We start from the raw sequence: 21,489 nt of genomic DNA on the forward strand, positions 1-21,489 counted from the left end.
AAAGAAAATTATTCTGTCCCTCAAAAAAGTAATGCATACTTATCTTTCTGAAATTTTACAAGTTTTTTTTCCTAGGGATATTTAGTTTATTGTATGTCAGTTTCATCATAGCTGCTTATAAAAAACAGAGCTGAAAATGTTACTCCTGCATAAAAGTTCTTGAACCTTTTCATATGAATCTTGGTAGGCATGATTTATCCATTGAAAATTCTACTTTGCAAATCCAATTCTGCCAAAACATATACATTATTTGCATTTTTCCAAGAGGCAACATTTAAAATGTAGAACCTTCACATCATCCCTTCCTGAGAGATATTATTTCTGAAAATTTCACCCCATTTTATCTATAGCATAAATTATAGTTACTTGCTGTTTTCAAAGGATAGTTAATAAGATATCTAGGGAATCCAGATTTCCAAAATGAATTTCAGATTCAGCCCCCAAATCAAACAGGGATGGAGGAAAAGATTCTTAATCAAAAACAAAGGTTTTCAGAATCAAGGGATCTGTACAGAAAGTACAAAAGTGATTTAAAACATCTAATATGTTATATAATCCTCATGGATATAAATGAGACAGTGTTAAGATTCATGGACCAAATTTGAAGTCCCATAGTGGGGGGAAAAAAGTAGCAGGGGAATATAAGGAGCAGAATCAGACTGCAGAGCTCACAATGAATGTAATAGAAAAAAATATTCAGCTTACTAGCTCTACTTTACTATTCTGAATGAAAATGGAGAACAGGATGTAATAAAGTGCAGTGCACAGAAAATGTTCCAGCTATGTCCCAAAGAGGACATTAGGTGATAAGATAGATTTGCTGCATCTAATCTCCCATCACTAATTAAGGAGACCATAAGATCAGCCTCCCCTCTGTGTCTACCAGGAGCTATCACAATTAATTCTCTTCCATGAGAACCAACAGAAAAGCCGGGGGGGGGAGACTTCCATATACCTTTCCCGCCCTGCCTAGCATAAGCCTGGATGGTTCTAGAAGTCACAGAACATGAACACTTGGATACTGCCCCAGAGGCACATTTAGGACTACAGTCAGTGATGAAATATATGAACTTTGAGGATCACTCCCAGTACCTGTCCTAGAACCTATGGGGACACACCTCTAAGCTGAGCTACATAGAAATATGAGGCACATTCATCAGGAGCAGACAACTTTTCTATGGCCAAGAGGGATGCTAAATTAGGCCTCCAAGATTTCTGGATTGTGGCAGTCAAGTGGTGATTCTATTGGGAAGGGTCCTTTTTTGTTACCATCCTCCCAATCCCATTTTGGGATTGTTGAATTAGGTTTAGATAACATTTATAGTTTATAATTCATTTGTGACCACAAAGAGAGCATTGCACTGTTTTATTTCAATGTTTTTTATCAAATTTCAGTGGCATAACCATAGGGACTCTGGGGCTGCAAAAGGGTGGGGGAAGGGGCTGCATGTCTTTGGAAGTCTTTTCATTCTGATGAAGCCTTGTCTCCCATGCCCTGTGCTATCAGCTCAAGCCTGTAATCTTTGAGACTACCAGAGCAGAAATTTTGCCATTCTTTTTTCCTCCATGATTCTATTTTCTTGAATGTGATCATCACCACTCTAGCACTTTCCCAGGGTCCTTTCCAGCCCTCCCTCCAATCTAACTGGCCTTTGTTGCTGAAAAAGATGGGTAAAGGCTGGAAACGACAGCCCTTCCCTGATGGCAGTGTTGAACCCTTCAGAGGCAACCTTATTCTTTCTATCACAGCTTCCCCTGTCCTGATAATGCATGTGCCTTGCTCAAACCAGGCCTCTGGAACTGTGGCAATCTTCATGGTATTTCCACAGAAGTTGAGATCTCAAAAATGAGTAAATAAATGGGGTCCCATCTCATTGCCTGCCCTCCTAGATTATAGCTCTTTCCCCTCCCAATCCTGCTTCCCCGAGATAAGCCACTGGCATTTTTCCTCTGGGCCTCCAATCAGGCATTATCATAAGAAAGTGCAAGGCATCTATCAGCCATACAGCCCAGTGATTTATGTTCAAAGTTAGGATTATCTATTCTGCCCCAAATCCCTTCAAACAGCAAACCGGATAAGAAAGAAACACATTCACCAGATAAAATTGGAATATAGGTTCATGTAACAGAATGACAGCCAGGTCTTTATCTCTGAACTGCTCCAACCACCTCATTTTGTCAGGAATTGTTCTTTAGCCCTAGCATGGGATCTCGGGGATCTCGGGGATCACCTTAATGGCACCCTTGCAGCTCTCTACCACTCTATTCTGCACAACTGACTGTTTGCATAGATCTTTTCCAAGGGAATGATTGCATCCCAACAATCATTCAAAACTGAGGAATGAAGGATAGAAGCGCCTGAGGCACAGTCAATCCTTGCTGCTGCATAATATCACATTCTTTCAGCTTGCTATGACCTGCTATGTGAATGTATAACATGCGCCTGAGATATGGGGTAAGACCCACAGCAGCTCTAAAAGCATGACATTACTTCAGGCACCTTTCTAAGCCAGTTTAAAAACAGTTGCTCTCATTTGATCCCTTGATAGGTTTTCCAAAGACAGAACTCACCTAGGAAATTCAGAAGCCCCCTAGCTAAAGATTGGTCTCAGAGAGGAAACATACATGCTCCATCCTGCCCTTCAGAATGTGAAGCTCATCTAGGAAGCTTAAATGACTTCCAGTAATCTATCCAGCTTGGGAAAAACTGAAAATGAATGAATGAATGAAAATGGAGTGCTACCTCTTAATTAATCTCCTAAACTGAATATATACATGATTTCTAAGGCTGTAGACCTACAAACAGTTAGGGTGAAATTCTCTCCATGTCTATCTAGAAACAAGTGGCAGATCTACAGCTAGTGAGGCTCGCCTTGACATAGATCTGTATGTACGTACGTACGTACATACATACATACATAAATTCTACCTCTTCTTTTTCATAAGGCAAACCTAGGATCGATGTATTGTTTTTCTACCAGTGCTAAAATTCTCAAGGGTTAACATGCAAAGAAGCTGTTCAAGCCCTAAAACAATATCTAAAGTCAGTCATGGTCTGCTTGAAAGGAATCAGAGTGGTGCTTAATTCAGGTTAGACAGAGGTGGATCAAAGAATTGCTAACCCTCTTCAACACTGTTTTATAGAGGCAGTAAGCATACACATTTAAGAAATGAATAAGTATTTTCTTTGACTTTCTTTACCTGGGAAGTCCCACTTGGTCTAGCTTGCAGCCCATCCTTAGGTTCTGCTCTCAGGTTCTCGCACAACAGAGTTCTTAGAAGTCAGAGGCCAAAATATCTTGATACCAAGGGAGGCTCTTAGGCCCTCTCCAGGAGGTAAGAATAAGGAAGTTTTTAAAACTTGCTTAACATTGCACTTTCATACTGTACACCTAAAGCCTCTTCAGTTAATAAATTGCTTTACTGTATAATCAACTTCAGTGTCTCCAAGCATTTCTCTCAGAAAGAAACAGGATATCGGGAGGCTGGTGAGGACTCCTCTCTAAGATCATTAAACTTCACTCACCCACTCCCTCAAATGACCATCACAATACTGGATTACCTTGCAAGATTGGTGTGATTTATAGGCCCTCAGCTGTCATCCTCTCTTTCGAAACCTGAAAATAACAATAATCAACTTTATCTGTATTCATTAGCACATAATTTGTAAAAAGGACTTAGAAACTCAGAAAAACCCCTTTTAAAAAAGAAAAAAAAGATAGAAGTATTATAAACTCCTGTTTTTGCTCTCACTTGAAATCTAGATTAAAAAGAAATCTCAGAAAAACTCCCTTCTCCATACAGTGTATACTTCACTGTTAGATTTCTTCATTTACTGGCTGAAAGCAGTGAAAAATGTAACAAGCTTTTTTCACAAAATGGACAGAAGGGCGACCACTGTAAATGTTTGGCTTTATATTTCAGGTTCTAGAAAAGATAGAGACTATCTCTTGTTTTTTCATTTTTTGGGTTGTTTTTTTTTTAATGAAAACTGGGACTATTTATTGATTGATTTGATTTATGTAGCTGTCCACCTCACACATGATTCTGGGCAGCTTACAAAGATTAAAACCCAGAAAAAACCCAGCAGATGTCCAAGGATGAACAATAACCCCACTCACTGAAAAAAACCCATTGAGGACAACAGAGCTCATCTACCCCCCTGACCCAAATGCCTGGGAAACAGCTAGGTCTTCAAGGCCTTGCGAAAGGCAAACAGGTTTGGGTCCATCCAAATCTCTGGGGGGTCGCTGTTTCATAGGGAAGGCACTGCCAGTGAAAAGGCACAACTCTGGGGTCCAACAAGATGGCATTGTTTGATAGGAAGAGCCCAGAGCATGCCCTCTCTACTAGATCTGGTGGGGCAAGCAGAAACAATGTGAGAAAGGTGGTTCCGCAAGTTCCCCATCTTGCCATCAACTGGACACCCATGTTTCTAGGACAAAAAAAGAGGACCAATTGTAAATATTAGAAATGCTCATATACACTGCACATTCACTTTACAAGTAAATATTTAGACATGAGTAAAGTAATCAATATGCCAGCAAGTTTGGAAAACGCAACAGTGGCCATGGGATTGGAAAAGGTCAGTTTACGTTCCAATTCCAAAGAAGGGCAACGCCAAAGAATGCTCAAACTATCGCACAATTGCACTCATTTCACATGCTAGCAAGGTTATGCTCAAAATCCTACAAACTAGGCTTCAGCAATATATGAACCGAGAACTACCGGATGTACAAGCTGGGTTTCGAAGAGGCAGAGGAACTAGAGATCAAATCGCCAACATTCGCTGGATCATGGAGAAAGCACGAGAGTTCCAGAAAAATATCTACTTCTGCTTCATTGACTATGCAAAAGCCTTTGATTGTGTGGATCACAACAAACTGTGGCAAATTCTTAAAGAGATGGGAATACCAGACCACCTTACCTGTCTCCTGAGAAATCTGTATTTGGGCCAAGAAGCAACAGTTAGAACCGGTCATGGAACAACCGATTGGTTCAAAATAGGGAAAGGTGTACGACAAGGCTGTATACTGTCACCCTGCTTATTTAACCTATATGCAGAGTACATCATGAGAAATGCCAGGCTGGAAGAATCACAAGCCGGAATTAAGATTGCAGGGAGAATCATCAACAACCTCAGATATGCGGACGATACCACCCTAATGGCAGAAAGTGAAGAAGAACTAAAGAGCCTCTTGATGAGGGTGAAAGAGGAGAGTGCAAAAGCTGGCTTGAAACTCAACATTAAAAAAACTAAGATCATGGCATCTGGACCCATCAACTCCTGGCAAATAGAAGGGGTAGAAATGGAAGCAGTAACAGACTTCATTTATTTGGGCTCCAAGATCACCGCAGACGGAGACTGCAGCCATGAAATTAAAAGACGCTTGCTCCTTGGGAGGAAAGCTATGGCAAGCCTAGATAGCATATTAAAAAGCAGAGACGTCACCTTGCCGACAAAGATCCGCATAGTCAAAGCTATGGTTTATCCAGTAGTAATGTATGGCTGTGAGAGCTGGACCATAAAAAAGGCCGAGCGCCGAAGAATTGATGCCTTTGAACTGTGGTGCTGGAGAAGACTCTTAAGAGTTCCCTGGACTGCTAGGAGGTCAAACCAGTCAATCTTAAAGGAAATCAACCCTGATTGCTCATTGGAAGGATCGATAATGAAGCTCAAGCTCAGATATTTTGGCCACCTAATGCGAAGAGAGATCTCTTTGGAGAAGACCCTGATGCTGGGAAAGATTGAAGGCAAAAGGAGAAGAGGACGGCAGAGGATGAGATGGTTAGATAGCATCACTGAAGCAATGAGCATGAAACTGAGCAAACTCAGGGAGGCAGTGAAGGACAGGAAGGCCTGGCGCAATATGGTTCATGGGGTCACGAAGAGTCGGACACGACTTAACGACTAAACAACAACAAAAGTAATCAATACATTTTACCCATTGATAAACACATTTCTCTTTTCTCTTTCTTTTTTTAAAAAGAAGATGTTTCCATAATAAAAGCTTTCAAAGCAACAACAACGACAACCCTGAACTGCTTGGGGACCTAAATCCAGTGATTTTGCATGGTCACCTCCTGCATTTTGACCTCAAATTATACTAGGGTGAAGGACCTTGGAGTCACATGCTGACTTGCCATGGCCATTTTCTAACTAGTCCCACTGGTTAGATGCCCTGGCCAGTCTTTAGTGCATGCAGTTGCCTGAGCATCCCACAAGGTTTTACCGCTCATGCCCACGCTTCCCTTTTTCTTCTTTTGTTCTGAAAATCTAGGACAGCTCTTCAGGCAGCCTGTGTCAGAAGGTCTCTTGGTCCACATGTCTCACAACGTCTTTGATATATGGGTGAGCAACACGTTCAGGCTGGAGGACACCCAGGTTGCTCAGCAGCAGCTAAGGGACACAGGGCAAATGAGGAACTCGCCCCATCCTTTTATTACCATGATCCCTATTCCAGGACACTAAGACATTAAAACAGTGTCTAGACCCAGCCACCTTAACATTCTTTAGGGAAGAACCACCTGGTGCCAGGTAAAGCTATCCTGTACAACTGATAGAAAAGAAAGTCTTCCAAAGGTTATTTTGCATGAAAGATCATGCACTTTACAGGCATGAGGGAGCCTCTTAATATTATTCTGGGCAATCTGATTCTACTGAAGTGAGTTGTACCATTTTGGCTAAAGCAGCCAGTTCCTAATGCTGAGCCACTTATGAGGAAAAGAAGCAGAAGACCTCCATCCTTCTACCTTCTTGCTAGCCGGAAAACCAGGCAATGCTTTTGGCTCATTAAGAAGGAACCAGCTCATTTGGCACTGAGTCTGAGCATTACTGCCAGTTTTCTGAATTCGGCTTATTGGTCTAATCCCTGCTTTCCCCAGATTCTCTGAATAACAAGCCAAGAATTTCAGTAACAGCCATGTTTTACTTCTGCCTTCCCCTGACTATGTACTACTGCTCTGGATCTAAAATTGTCCCTCCCCCAAGGAGCCCTTTCAAGGCATTAGCACTCTAGGCCTTTAAAAAGTTGTTGGTATGTTACCCCAATTAAACAGAAGTGCATATTTGTGTTTTTTAAAAGAGCCACCCTGTTTTTATTTTTAATGTGCTTGATTGAAGATGCTTGGGAGAAGATTAAGCAAAGTGGTGTTGCATTATCATGTTTTGAGCTTTCCAGGATAAGAGGGCAGATTCATGGTATAATTTATATTGTGCTGCATTAAGCTTTGGAAGAAGTCATTTTGTCTTCAGTGGGGATCTCACTGTGGTTTGGAATATTTCTCATACACACAAAGAACAGGGAAGCCATCAGAATAAAAGATGAAATGATGATGAAACTCCCCCATCCTTCATTTGCTCTAAAAGTTTGTCTGCAGGCAACCGTGAAAGTTCATTTGTATCATAAACCATTGCCACTATGTTCAAAGCTCTTTACTCATAGGTTAGTGTGCATAGGAGCACAATATAAAATAATAAAGAAGAATGCTGTTGCACCAATGGAGTAGTGAATTCTTTCATGGATGCCCTCTGCCTATGGAAAGTTCCATTGGCATAAATTTACTACTTATTCAGGTAGTGGTGAAAGCCCCTTAAAGCCAACTTGACCTTAATCTCATCCATGTTCCAAGATGCACTGCACCTTAACTCCATAAATTCAGTGCAAGCAGTAAAAGGCTATAAGCAATTATGTATTGCTTCAAATATCCTAAACCAAGCCATGACACTAAGTCATCCAAATAAGAATCAGTCATCAGTGGAACATTTATTGCCAAAGCATCCTCACTATTCATGCTTGGGTCTAACTCAAGGGCCTGTCAGTGTTGAAGTTTCTATTGGTCTTTGAGCACAGTGGGATGGGATCTGAAAAAGAAAAAGAACCCTGGTGAGGAATGAGGTGATTTATTATCCAAGCACATCTGATGACCTTCAAGTTAGGAAAAGTTAAATCAATTTTTAATCTATCTTCTGAATAACATTTGTACAAATTACAATTCTACGCCTACTCTTCTTTCTCAGCTGTGTTCTCACAACATTTTTTCCTGCCAATTGCCATTATTGTTTTCTGTCCTGCAGGACATCATTCCTTCATGAGTGAGAGGAGGCAGAAGCCTTATCTTTGCAGATACCCTGTATACTATACAGTCCAGAGTTGTGATGGGATTGGGTTGCCTATAAATAGATAGATAGATAGATAGATAGATAGATAGATAGATAGATAGATAGATAGATAGATAGATAGATAGATAGACTGACTGACTGACTGACTGACTGACTGACTGACTGACTGACTGACTGACTGACTGACTTGGAAGAGGTCATTTAGGCCATCAAGTCTCACCCACTGCTCAGTGTAGGAATTCAAATTAAAGCATTCCTGACATATGAATATTTAGCCTTCACTTGAATGCAACCAGTGAAAGAGTGACCATCACTTCTTTAGGTAATTGATTCCACTATCAAACTGCTGTGTTAGGAAGCTTTTCCTAACATTCAGTCAGAATTTGCCTACCTATAAAACTTTATTCCATTATTCCATGTCCTATGGAATGAGACAGAACAGGTCCTGACCTTCTTCTAGGGTTTTGAAGAATACTATCTCCTTTCTATTATCTTTTCTCAAGGCTAAATATACCCAGCTCCTTCAATCTTTCTTCATAGCACTTAATTACTAGGCCCTCATCAGAGTCCTTTTCTGAAGCTGTTATAATTTTTCTGAATCCTTCTTAATATTTTATTACTGCCTTCTTGGGTATTGGCTAACCTACCCTATGTTGTGTTATCTGCAGATTTAATAAGATTCTCTCCACCTGTTCATCCAAGTCAGCAATAAAAACACTGAAGATCAGAGGACCTCAGGAAGAAGCCATGTAGCACCCCATTCAATATCTCTTTCCAATTTGATGAGATGTCATTGATGAAGATTTTCTGAGTATGATCTTTGAGGAAATTATTTTTCTACTTAATTGTCCTGCTATCTAGTCCATATCTAAGAAGCCTGATAATCAGCATGTAATGGGTGCTGAATCAAATACTGAAGCCAAGGTATATTAAGACCATAGCATTCCCACAGTCTATTACATAAGCTATCTTATAAAAATGAGATAAGGTTAGTCTGGCAATATTTATTCTGCACAAATGTATGCTGATCATTACGAAGTCTGTATATCAGTCTATGTATAGAAAGTGAACTCTTAGTGCAGTCTAACTACTAATTTTACCTGTTCTTGCTCCAGTAAGCCAATAATTAATGGCAGAAAGAGCCTTGGAGTTGTAAAGATCTCATGTTGTTTGCATTTATAACAAAAATACAGACACAAGCCATCTTTAGCACCGCAGTTACAGAAGAGGTAGGAGTTCAGGTTGCTTGTTCTCCTAACGATCTAGGAACTATATGCACAGCATCACAAAATAAATATCGTGATTATTCACAGTTACTTGACAATGTAAGTGTGGCATGGAAAATGGCTTTTTAAAAAATAAAAGAAACATGTATTTCATGACTGCAAATACACTCCTCTCCCCTGCCTGAAGTCAAAGGAGAAGGTAGGAAATGTGGCAAAACATATTCTAAAATAAATACATTATTTATAAATAGAAGGGAAAGGCACCTTTTCATAATGAAATACAGTGGGAGAAACTGTGCTAGGAAAACAGGTTGGGGAGTACATCATATTCTGCCCAGGAGAGCTAGACATCACAATAAAAGAGTAGTATAGACTGGTTTCTGATTTTCTCTTTGATTTTCAACAGCAATGTGATATACCAGCATCAGTTGATAAATCTTTTTACAGGATGGATAATCTTACCATGTGCAAATATCTATAGATCAAGCTGCTGTTAAAGTCATAGTTTGAATGGTTGATTAAAAACTTGACAGATCTGTTTCAAAGATCAGAATAGCATTGAGGATAGAATAGCACCTCTAGCCAAAACATCTGAAGGAATCTCAATGTATCTTTACTCCAGATCTGATGACACAGTTCTTGAATTGCTACAGTTAAGACTCTGCTACACATGTAGAAAAGAAATATGGCTAGAATAGAATTATTTGTATCTCCATAAATCTTTATCCTCCCAACTCTTACCCTTCGCTCTTTCCTGGCCTGAAAAGATAAATGTGGTCTTATCTTTGAATCCGGAAGTTTCTTTTTTAGTTAGACCCCTGGATATATTTCGCTCCCATTACCTTTTTTCTTGTCCAATATAGTAAGGCAGAATAATTCAGAAACTGTTAATCATCCATCTGAAACGGAAGATAAGCACTTTACATTTATTGCTACTTTGAGGTATGGTATCATTTTACCCCTGTTGGCTATGATCTGATATATTTGATCTTTACGTTTAATGCCTGCTCTCCCCATTAATTTCTTAACTTCTGTGGGCTATAGAATTTTGATATTAAAAACATGCATGTATGCACCCACAGATCCTTCTATTTTCCATTTATTCAGAGCTTGAATTTGAAAGGAACACCAAGAGTGGTTTTTGATAATAAAAATACCCCTTTTTCTTGCTCTCTTCGCAATGCATTTACACATTCATACTAAACCTTTGAAAACTTGAAATTAAGACTTCTTTCCTGTTCAAAATCCATTTCTCTTCTTTCCATGCAACATTTTCTTTCTTTCTTTCTTTTTTAAGGAAGAGCAACTGGAATTAACCACACATTTGAGTTACATTCCCTGGGATTTCTTCTTCTTTCTGGGTGATATTTATTTGCTTATGCTTGTTATTCTTAGAAAATGAAAATTAAGGTAGCTAGTAAGAAGCTAGCCAAAACTTCCTTTGGAGTTTAGGCAGGGGGAAAAAAGGTCACCCTTTTCTGTAATGAGCAATTTCAGACCAGTAGCAGCCCATCCATCTCTTACCCCTTTGATAAGATGAGATAGTTTTAATGAGGGAAGAACAGCTAATAGAACTTGTTTTTCTGCAGAAGGAAAAAGCAATTTACTGTAGGAATCTCCCATTTATAAATGATATTATGGGACATGTAGATAAGGGGGCCCTACATATCTATGAAGGCTTCAAAGAAGGAATGAGAAATCCAGCAGCACTGAGCCTTGGAGCAGATACTGAAGCAGTAGCTGGGCTTTTAACCAAATTTGTTTCGCTTCCAACAAAGCCGAGTAATCAGGTTAGTGATATTGCAGGAATTTTCAGGGTCAACAATATCAACTTTTCCTGTGTCTACCAGACAAAGGTCAGTAGATAAATCATCCCACCCACACTTTTTTTTTTTTTTTTGCCTTTGAGTCTTTTCCTAGGCAGGTTGTATAGAAAAGAGAAGAATTAGTTTTGAAATAGTGCTAAAGTTCACACTCCAGAGCACTGCCTACAGAAACCCACTAATTAGCACATTTGTCCTGGTTTAACTGCTTGAAAAATAGGTAATCCTATCTATTCATTTAGTCCCTCCTCACTTGAGGCATGCCCACTGCTTCATCCCAATGGCCTCCATATGTTGGGAAGAAATTCTGAAGCTGGTCAACATCCCTCAACTCCCCCCCCCCAATTTAATATGCATGGCTAACCTATTTGTATAGAGCATGCCTCTCTTGTTAGACCTTCCCTTCAATGCAGGGATACATTGGAATGAGTACAACTGCAAATGCAGTCCTGGGTCGGTCAGGAACAGGGAACAAATGAATATGGCTGGGTGGAATGGGGAGGAGCAGCCCTAAAACCAAAGTATGGATTTTCCTCAATTAAAGAATTTAAACAAGTTCAGAGTCAACTCTCTCTTCATCCAGCCATAAGCTGTTATCCTCTTGAGCAGATGCATGCATAGCAGAAACAGAAGGGCCTGTTAGGCTAAGAAATGTAAGAGGTATCTGTGAGATGGGTGGTGAAGAAAAATGGAGGACTGTCCATCACTTACTTAAGTCTACCAACTTACACAGGTCAGAACAAGAGATGGGGGCAGCTTTTTATTTTTTATTTTTTTGCTTCCGTAGCCCGCATGGCAGGGAATTACCTTCCCAGTGGCCACTGCTCTGGGAGAAGCCCTGGCCCTTCCCTTCTACTCTTCAGAGAATGTTCTTTAAAAACTTCCCTCCATTGTAGAATGGATTGTGTTATGTTATGGCTTTAACATATAACCACATTTGTTTTCTACTCCGACCCTTTTGGATTATCAGATATGTATATATACCATAATTTGCCACACTAATCAGTAAAATGATTTCTCAAACTCCAGCATTTCAGCAACATTTATGCAGAGGCTGCATTTTAGTTGCACAAACCTGGACAATCACTAGATGGCAGCCAAGAGGCACAAATAGTTATAACACTTCCCTGGTGATAGTCAAGAGTTTACAGCTCAATAAAAAATTTGGAAAAATGATAGGGATGGACCTGAGCGCACCCCAGAAGTGAACACCTCTCTCTCATATGCTAGTATGCCAGCTATGAGAATACTTATGCAGCAGCTGCATTTCAACTGCACAAATCCAGCAACCACTATGTTGCCATTAAGAGAGACAAGCTCTTTGCTCCCATTAAATAGTTGTTAGGTTGATAGGTCAATAGTCCTTTGGGGGGAAAAAAGCAGGAAAGAAAGTGATTGGATGATGCTCTAAGACCTTATAAGCACCACCCCTGTGCACATTCTGTAGGGTGACTGAAGGTAGCTCTTCCAGTTAAATTGGAGCAAGGAAAACCCATTAATCACCGTACTTACAATGTCATGTGGAGGAGCTATAAGGATAGCAGCCCAGCATGGCCTCGTTCTTAAGGGCACACTGTGGGGGCAGCACAATTAATGCTGACAGGGTTTCCTACTGGCTCTGAAATGGGAAGAAAGTGGTGCCAAGTATTTGTGTGTCTATTGTAAACCACTGCCGAATGATTTTGTCCTGGTTTGTGAGTGTCCTACTTATCAGTGTCAACGTAATCATTTTTTTTTTTAAACTCTGGCTTCGCTGCCCGCTCTTTCAGTTTGTGACCATGGGGTAAGCCCCATTTCAGGGCTTGTCTTCTCAAGGCTGGTTTGTCTGTCCCTCTTATCATACTCTCCCAACATCACCCATATTAAAATAATTTGAAAGGAAGAAGGATACAGGGAAGACACTAGGGCAGAAGAGTCCTGAGAGTTATTGCGCAACCAGCTAAGAAACTTCAGGGCTGCTGGGTAGCCCTTTTCTTTCTTCATAGTGCTGGAAGGAATGATTGGAAGTGGCAAAGACAGGGAAACTGGATAGAATCACCCCCTGTTCTTCACCAAATAAAATAGCCTGCTCTTTTCTCCTTTGTTGAAAGTTTGGACAGTGGCCAGCCAAGTGTAACAGAGTTTATACATAGTGATGCTATCTTTGGATGGGGGCATCATCCCCCAGCAAAATAAAGGGGGCAATAAGACTTTTATATTGAGGCTCAAGGCTGTCTCACTCATGGGCTGGGACTGAGATCAGAACCAGATCATGGGGATATGAAGGAAAACTGCTGCTCTTGGGCCTGACTGCACCTGTGTCAATGCAATTGGGGACAGGGTCTGATTCAGCAGAGCTAGTTAAAGTGATTGGTGTTACTGTGGACTAGGTTCAGTGAACATTTCACATTTGTATTTTGGGGGGGCATAATGAAAAGGACCAACCTGATCATGAAGATGGCTGTGACCTGTCTCAGCACACTCCTTCCTTAACATTAAGGTGGTTCAGTGTGTAAGACAAACATAGAAGATAGATAAGAGATGCATAAGAGAATCTACCTATAGAAGGAAAGCAACCACTAGTTTGTGGAAATCAAGCATCAATGACAAATGAAAGGGCATTTGTCATCTTAATTAAACCTCTGAGTGTCCAGGATTAGGTGTCTCGTCAGTGAAGAACAGAACAATCTGGCTTATGCTTCTTTTACCAATTTCATTTTTTTCTGTTAGCTCTATTGGCTTCAAGTGTGTAGCTGAACCAGAGCAGGGAGATTTAGTTTCTTGTTTCTTTTTCAGCAGTCAGCATATATTCAAGCTACCTATTACAAAATAATGTACAGCAAGTGTAGAAAAACCTGGGCAAAGTTGACTAGTGATCGAGAACACTGCACTAAAGAAGGTGAATGAACTGAACCTTGGATTTATGGTGTGCTACATTTTCCTTCTGGTTAAAGCATGATGAGAGATAGAGAAAGTGATTCTATCTTACCCAGGGGAATATTAGTATAGGAAGTTGAGTGTCTGGCAATATTCCCAGCCTAAAGCATGCAAGAACTGAGAAAATCTCTTTGGAGTAAAATGGTTGCTTTTATCCACTGTATCTTCCATTCTTATCGGGAGTATGTATTGGAAATATGGTTGTCCCTTGTTTGGAAGCTATAGTAAGCATGGAGGACAGGGTAAGGTGGCAGTATGTGTATGCATGTAATTAACCAGATGTTTTGGCTTAGTGCACTGTGGGAATACAGCCTGAAAGTAATACAGATACTTACTGTATTACTTTTAGACTATCAGAACCTCTGATGTGTCAACCTGCAAACCATAGCACAGGGGTGGAGTGTAATCTGGCAGATAAATTAATGTGCCCATGTCATCCACGATGAACATACAGGCTTGATGCCTTTCTATCTCTCATCACAACCCAGCTATTTGGAACTAATCTCTGTCTGTGGTATATTCTGGAACAAGAAAAGCATACAATTGCCTGGAAAAAGATACAAAAGCCTCAACTCTATAATCCTGGGAAAGATCTTACAAGAAAAATTGATCCAGTTAAATAGGGATGCTGTACAACTTTGATTATTTTTATTTATAATGCCTGTCCAGGTTAGCTGACAGCACCTAGCCAACCTTGTCTGATCTCCAAAAGCTAAGTACAGTCAGGCTTAGAAGACATTCTGGAAGAAGACAGTGGCCAATCACTTCCTTGTTCTTACCAAGAAAACAGCAGACGTGTCCATAAAGTTATCAGCAATCAAGTTCAACTCAGTGGACGCTTTACGATTTATAAAACACAAGATTTATTTTTCTGTTGATCAAAATATCTGATGCAATGTAGTGTAGAGTTAAAAGTTACATGAAAGCAATTCAGTCTAAGAAATGAAAAAATCAGTCCCAAAATTACCAGCATTGTGTCTTAATATTATTATTATTATTATTATTATTATTATTATTATTATTAAAACATTTTCATTGTCCGACATAGGAAATATGATGAAAGACATCTGAAATTCCTCTTGGACGAAATACTTGAAGGTAAATGATACAACTCTAAAAGCTTAATTTATGAACTTGGATGACAATTTTAGTAAAATTAGGATAAAGTGCACTTCATGCATCCATGTATATATTATAATCGGTAAATTAAGGATTACCAGTCCACTCATAAAAATGCAAATGTGATTTTCATGTACTCTTTGTTCAGGCTGTACATGAAAATTGATTTCCTCTTTGATTTAGTCAGAAACTTTAAAAGAAACATCTACTCTTCTCTTTGCCGTTGACTTATATGCAAATCAGATGTTTAGTGTCTGCACTGAAAAGGCACTGCTTATACAATTGTATATACCTTCCTGACCTTGCCACCGTTACAGTGTTTTGACTGGACATATTTGAAATCTTGGGAGGACCCCAGGGAGCTGATTGCCTTGCCTAAGGCATATTACACTGAAGAGAAATTGCACAAAAACACTCTCATATTTTTGCACGCCTCTTTCAATACAGCCACCCAACCCAGGAAAAACTCTCATTAGTCACAACAGTTAAAACCTTATTGAGTTTTTCATTGGAGTTACTGCATCTTTCACTTACCAGGCACAGTATAGCCTGTTTGCTCAAACTGTCTGCCTTATATTTTACAATTAACAGTATTTTAGTAACTCAAACATTTTTTGAGATAAAGTTGAATATAACTGACTAATTCAAATACGTGGCTCCCATGATCAAGATTTCACAAGATTTTGGTAACACTTTAAGCAAGATTGCTAACATTTCTCAAGATGTTGGAGAGAGCTCATAAAATGTGAACAGTCTTGCTTGGCACCTAATGAGATTTTGCAATCTTGTGAGATAGCAGGCTTTTTATGCTGTTGTTGTCATTTGATGGATGGACACAGGCATGCCTCTTGGAGAATCCATAGATGACCTTATACCTGCAAGTGGCATACCGCCCAATGCCTGATCAAAAGGCGCTTGGACTAAACTTGAAAAATGTGTATTAATTTTTTAACTGGATTGCGTTGATAGAGAATATAAACTTTCTTATAAAGGGCAGTGGGAGTTTTTGCACCATGCGCTATTGACCCAAGGGTGGAGCTGGGGTGGGGGAACAATAGAAAGATGAAAACTTTGCAGTTCCTTTTCAAAGTGTCTCTAATTTGTTCCAATTAGTCACATTGCTGCACTTGGAAACTTGGAGAACCCAGGGTTTTTTTAATGCGTTCTTATCTTCCCCTGTCTGTAACTTCTTTAGGTTTACAGCCATTTCTTGTTAAATTTGAATAATTTGTCATCAGTGGGCAGACAGTTCCTTAACTATGCCTATGTTTGAAATAAAAGAATCACTGTTTCTTGGAAGGTTATCTCTATAGGCCTGCAAAGCAGACAAATCCTGAATACTTAGAAACTAAAGATGGGGAAAAAAATGCTATAAACAGACCTATAACATCTGAGATATCAGCTGTGTATTGTGGTGGTGAGAGAACAAAATCTCACATAGCAGTTAACTCCATGGCTATGAACACATGCCAAATGCTGCTTCTAGCTGAATTCATTTCATGGGTTGTCCTCTAGAGAGATTCTGTAATTGACTAAGGATGTTGTGCTGGGGATGCTGAATTTATCTGAATCCTGGGAGTAAAAGCAATATATAAAGTGTGAGGTATTTAGGACAGTGTTCAGAAGTCCTATAAAGGTAAATGGAAATGGAAGTTCCAATGGTCCAGGTGATCCAATAGCTGGGTTTATTGTGGCTTATTCACAGAACCTTACGTGGCTCAGAGAATGCAGTGCTGTTGTGTTATTGGACATAAACTACAGACAATTCTTACTGAATATGGCCTCTCTTTTTTAAATCTTCCCTTCCCTTTCTACCCCAACCCACAACCATTGTCTGTACATATTATGAGCCTTTTATCAAAACTATAGTGCCTTGCATCATTGGCACATGAAAGCTTATGCGATAATATATTTCTTAGCCTTTGAAGTGTTATAACATTCTCTGCAAGAAACTGGCACAGTTACCACTCAGGGATCTGAGAAAATTGCTATAATTGAGATATCCTTAAGCAAAATATGTAACTGATAGGTAGGAAGGGTTTCAACCTGAATGCTGTTTATTTTTAAACTTGTTACTAAAGCAAGAGACAAGATGACTGCAGCTAATCCCACCTATTTCAGCTGTATTAATTTTGTCTGCTTTTTTTACCATTTACAATAGCGAAATAGCACTTTTTCTCTCTCTTTTTTTACTTGGGCAAGGTTCCAGACTCATTTCACAGTACTTCTAAGAGCACAGAAATGGGCATAGTCAGCATACTATGTTCTTACTGTTTTTGAACTTATTTGATATCTATGATGTGGAACCTTTGGGAAAGAATCTTCTGTTAATATTAAGGCTGCACCACTGTTCTGCCAAGGGATCTGCATACTGCAAGACTTAACAGGGCTTCATTTCTCCTCTCTGGTTCTCCCCCACACTGGGTGTACATGTGTGAGCATACATGAGTAAGGGCCCTGTGCATGGGTACATTGCCTGTAATCGCCATCCATTCCCTCTCTTCATGTGCCAAAGTAAACTACACATCTCTCATTCCATGGTCTGCATATGTATATACTGGGGAGAGGTGGAGAGGCTAAATCAGGATTCTTTTGAGACCCATGGAAGTTCCATTGCATCTACCCAAGGGAAAGGTAGCTCCCTGAGTATTTACACAACCTTCCCCATGGTCAAGAGCTAAAGAAGGCTGATCTGCATAAGCAAAAGAGCCAAGCTTCTTTTTGGCCAGTGTCCTTTCTTCTCTGGGGAGGACCGATTATTTGCTACAGTGAGATTCAAACAAACCAATACAAATGGTACTGTACACCTGCAGGGCGGGGCTTGGAAAAGATCAAATAGCCTGGCTGCTCTGATGCAATGTCTCTTTCTAAGGTAACAGTATGAATATGCCCTCCTCTGAGAGAAAATTTTCAAGATTCGGCGAAGCACCACCCCGTGGTATCTTCTTTCCATTCGTTCCTTCTCTTTCTCTCTCTCTCTCATCATCATCACCATCATCTCTCCACCAAACTCATCTGTTCTCTAGTCTGTCAGGCACAGGAGAAGATGGATGGTGTTTGCAAATCTCTGGTCAGCAAAGGGGAGCAAGGGCCATCTGTTGCTGACGGAGAACATCTCCTAAACAAAGAAGGGATGAGAGCAGAGGCTTGTCTCTCTGTCCCCCACAGGGATTTTTGGCACTCATCAATCACCCTAAACAACACAGCAAGCTGCAGGCTGCCCCAGCATGTTTGACCATCCTCAGCTTGCCATCAAATTTGTACTAAAGGGGTAGCTCCTTCCCTAAAATCCTGCAGGTAAGAAAGGTCCATTTGTCTCTTCCATCTTCACTTCCTCTAAAAATGATGCCTGTTTCAGTCAAAGTCCCATAGAAGCCAATTATAAATGTAAGCTTGAATTGCCTCCTTTTTAATGTGAAACCTTTCTAATGTAAGAGTGTCTTAGTTCAAATGTTTGCAGATTTCACAGCAAATGCTCTTTCATTCCAGAGGGGTTATCTGCAATCCCTCAAGGCAGACAGCACCTGAATGAGCTACTGTTTGATACGCAGGTAGTGTGAGATTTTCAAAAGGAATCTAGGAAAAGGACCGATGTGAAATTTGCCATGGGAATGCCCAGTACTGAAAGCATCCATCACATGGAAGCTGAACATTTTTGCGGTAAGGAGGCCATAATAAAGAGAGTGGGGGTGGGGTAAGGGGAGACAATAAATAATGAGCTTCATTCCAGAATTAGCACTTTCTCTATAGCCATCAGAAATAGAAATACAATACAAAATAACATTGGCATTTTAAGATCTACAGTGTCCTACTATTAGTTAGTAATACTAACTAAATTAACTTACTATTAGTTTAAATGGTCACATAGCACAAAATATATTAGTTAACAGAACAGTATTCAAAATGTGTTATTTTACAATAAACGGAGATGGAAATATCATTATTGATTAAGAAGAATTGAAATTATCAAATCAGTTGTGTCCTGATTTTAAGTTTCAGTGCTTTCCTTCCAACTTTTTTTAAAAGCAGCTCTGCAAAATGAAACATGAAATTTGGAACTTAGTAATTTCAGCCATGTGAGTGGTGGTATCCAGCTTCTCAGCATCAATATGATTCCCATATGGCCAAGAACCATTACAGACCAAATGAAGTAATCCTTTGATAAAGTGCAGTCATTTATCCGAAAAGTGTAGCCTTGTCATTAAAATGCAAATGAAATGAGTCCTAATATATTAGCCTGAGATAGGAGTTGAAATGTTTTATGAGAAGTGTGCTTTCATGTGGAATTTACTTAAGTGCTAACAGTGGACTCCGAAGGGGGAGGAATACCCAGCTGTGGATGTTTGTTTATTGAAGATATTAATGAAGGACAGTGATTGAAGTGTTTTGAGCCTTCTTACAGTCTTTCATTAACTCTCTGATCCTTAATCTGAAACTGAGACTTCTTTCCCTTATTCTTTCCTGAAGGGATTGCAACCAAAAACATTCTTTTTTTGATCTGAGATCTCTCAAATCTGTAGAACTAAAGCACAATTGCAAGCACAATGTTTCTGTCTGCAAACCTCCCCCTTGGGCCAGAAACCATGATGGTCATCTCAGAGAATCTCTCCCTTATGATGGGGACTTCATTTGTTAAAGAAACTCACTGGTCCATCTGAAGAAAAGTTCAGAGGCAAAGGAAGTGATAGGGAACCATGCAAAAATAGGTATCTCCCAGAGGTTCAGCCATAAACAGTGATTCCCAATGGCTTGCTATACCTCACGTGCACAGACAAATTCTGCTAGCTTGTTTAATGAGAAGCCAGACTGCCATACCTTTTAGTGTATTTAGCCAGTGGATGAATTAATAACAACTGGGAAGACAGAGTGAGTCACATAGACATAAAGAAGGCAGCCTATCTGCCCTGTTTTAAATTATTTCTGGATTTCCCAAGAAGAAAAATAGTTGTCCTCTCCTAGAGCTTCCTGCTGTGCCATGAAGCTCACTGCTATTTAGCTCATTTAAGCCAGTCTCCACCTCTCAGCCTCATTCCCTCTTCAGGGTGGTTGTAAGAGGAAGAATCATCTGTCATCTGAAGCATCATGTAGTTAGGATGCAATAATTTTTCAATCCCTATTTTATTTTATTTCTAAAATGGGGCTTTACTGTACTAAATGGCGACCAAGCCTGATGATTAACTAGTCCAACTATTCACACCAGTATTAGCAGGGACAGCGGATACCCAATGTTCTTGCAAGATTTGCGGAGTTCCTTCTGAGTCAGGCCTTTAGAAAGAGGATACCAGCCAAGAGGCATTTGTGAGTAGCAGTGTGGAGACAAAAGTGAATTGTTAACTAGCCATTCAGATGGAGAGAGAGAGGTCTGAATCCCCTCCAAGGCCCTTGATTTATGGCTTGTGATAATATGTTTTGGAGCACCACAACCCAGACTGCTGTGCGGCATGACCTGTAAAAATAAGTCTATTAACCCTAATCAATCTCCCATTATCCCCCCTTGCTTGCAATTTAGCCAGCCAAAGGAGCTCTCAGCCTAGTCTGAACTAATCCCGGGGGGCCTTGGAAGAAAAGCAACTTCTTCCTTCGCAAAGCAGGGGTAGAATCATTCTGGGTAGATTTTTAAGCTCATCTTTTAATGAGAAAATGGAGAATTGTTTTCCTTCTGAATTGCCAGGCTAATTGAGGGCTGGAAGTCTTGCCGTGTTTCAGGCCCTGGTGGCTCCCGGTTCCCAGGGCTTTGGAAGGCTCGCTGTCTCAGCAGTAGGTAAACGGCTCGGACAAAACTTCTCCTGCTAACAACTGAGAGAATTTACTGAGAAACCATTAAGTGCTTTATTATGGGAACTAATTATGAAGGTTATCACAAATTCCATGGGCCTCAGAGGGGACTGCCTTGGCCCTTTGTGGTATCCTTTGGAAAAACAAAGTTGCTTTATCCTCTCCAGGGGGTGGTGGGGAGAAGACCCAGGCAGGAACTGGCATGTTTCCCCCTATGCCCAACTGCTAATGTATTCAGCAGAAAATATTGCTTGAATCTGTATTAGGAAAATGCAGCCTATAAAACTACTCTGTCTGAATCCTCTTCAGTTGGGCAGAGTTTAGAGCTTGCTGGAAACTTCAGGAGTTCTGCATTAATGACAGTAATTATAAGGAGCATTTCAGATGGCTCAAAGTGCTTCTCGGCTACTGTCTTCATAATATCTCCATATATAGCATTCTTTTGGTTAGCTTTCTGTCCTCACCCTGTGTTATCCCTAGCTTTTAGTGCTTTTATAATAAATTACTT

General features: G+C 40.0%; 1 long non-coding RNA gene across 1 annotated transcript in view; it reads right to left on the minus strand.

Moving 5' to 3' along the window:
* LOC112540179 (uncharacterized) overlaps positions 1 to 21,489 on the minus strand; it is a 66,604-nt gene that overhangs the window by 12,050 nt on the left and 33,065 nt on the right. Inside the window, exon 2 of the long non-coding RNA XR_015795042.1 lies at positions 3,563 to 3,617. This is a non-coding gene — a long non-coding RNA (uncharacterized LOC112540179). The remainder of the gene's footprint in view (positions 1 to 3,562; positions 3,618 to 21,489) is intronic.

Source organism: Python bivittatus, unplaced genomic scaffold (assembly GCF_059951505.1).
Source record: "Python bivittatus isolate LINGU-HERP-01145 unplaced genomic scaffold, Pbiv_v1 ctg000080_np1212, whole genome shotgun sequence".
NCBI lineage: Eukaryota > Metazoa > Chordata > Lepidosauria > Squamata > Pythonidae > Python > Python bivittatus.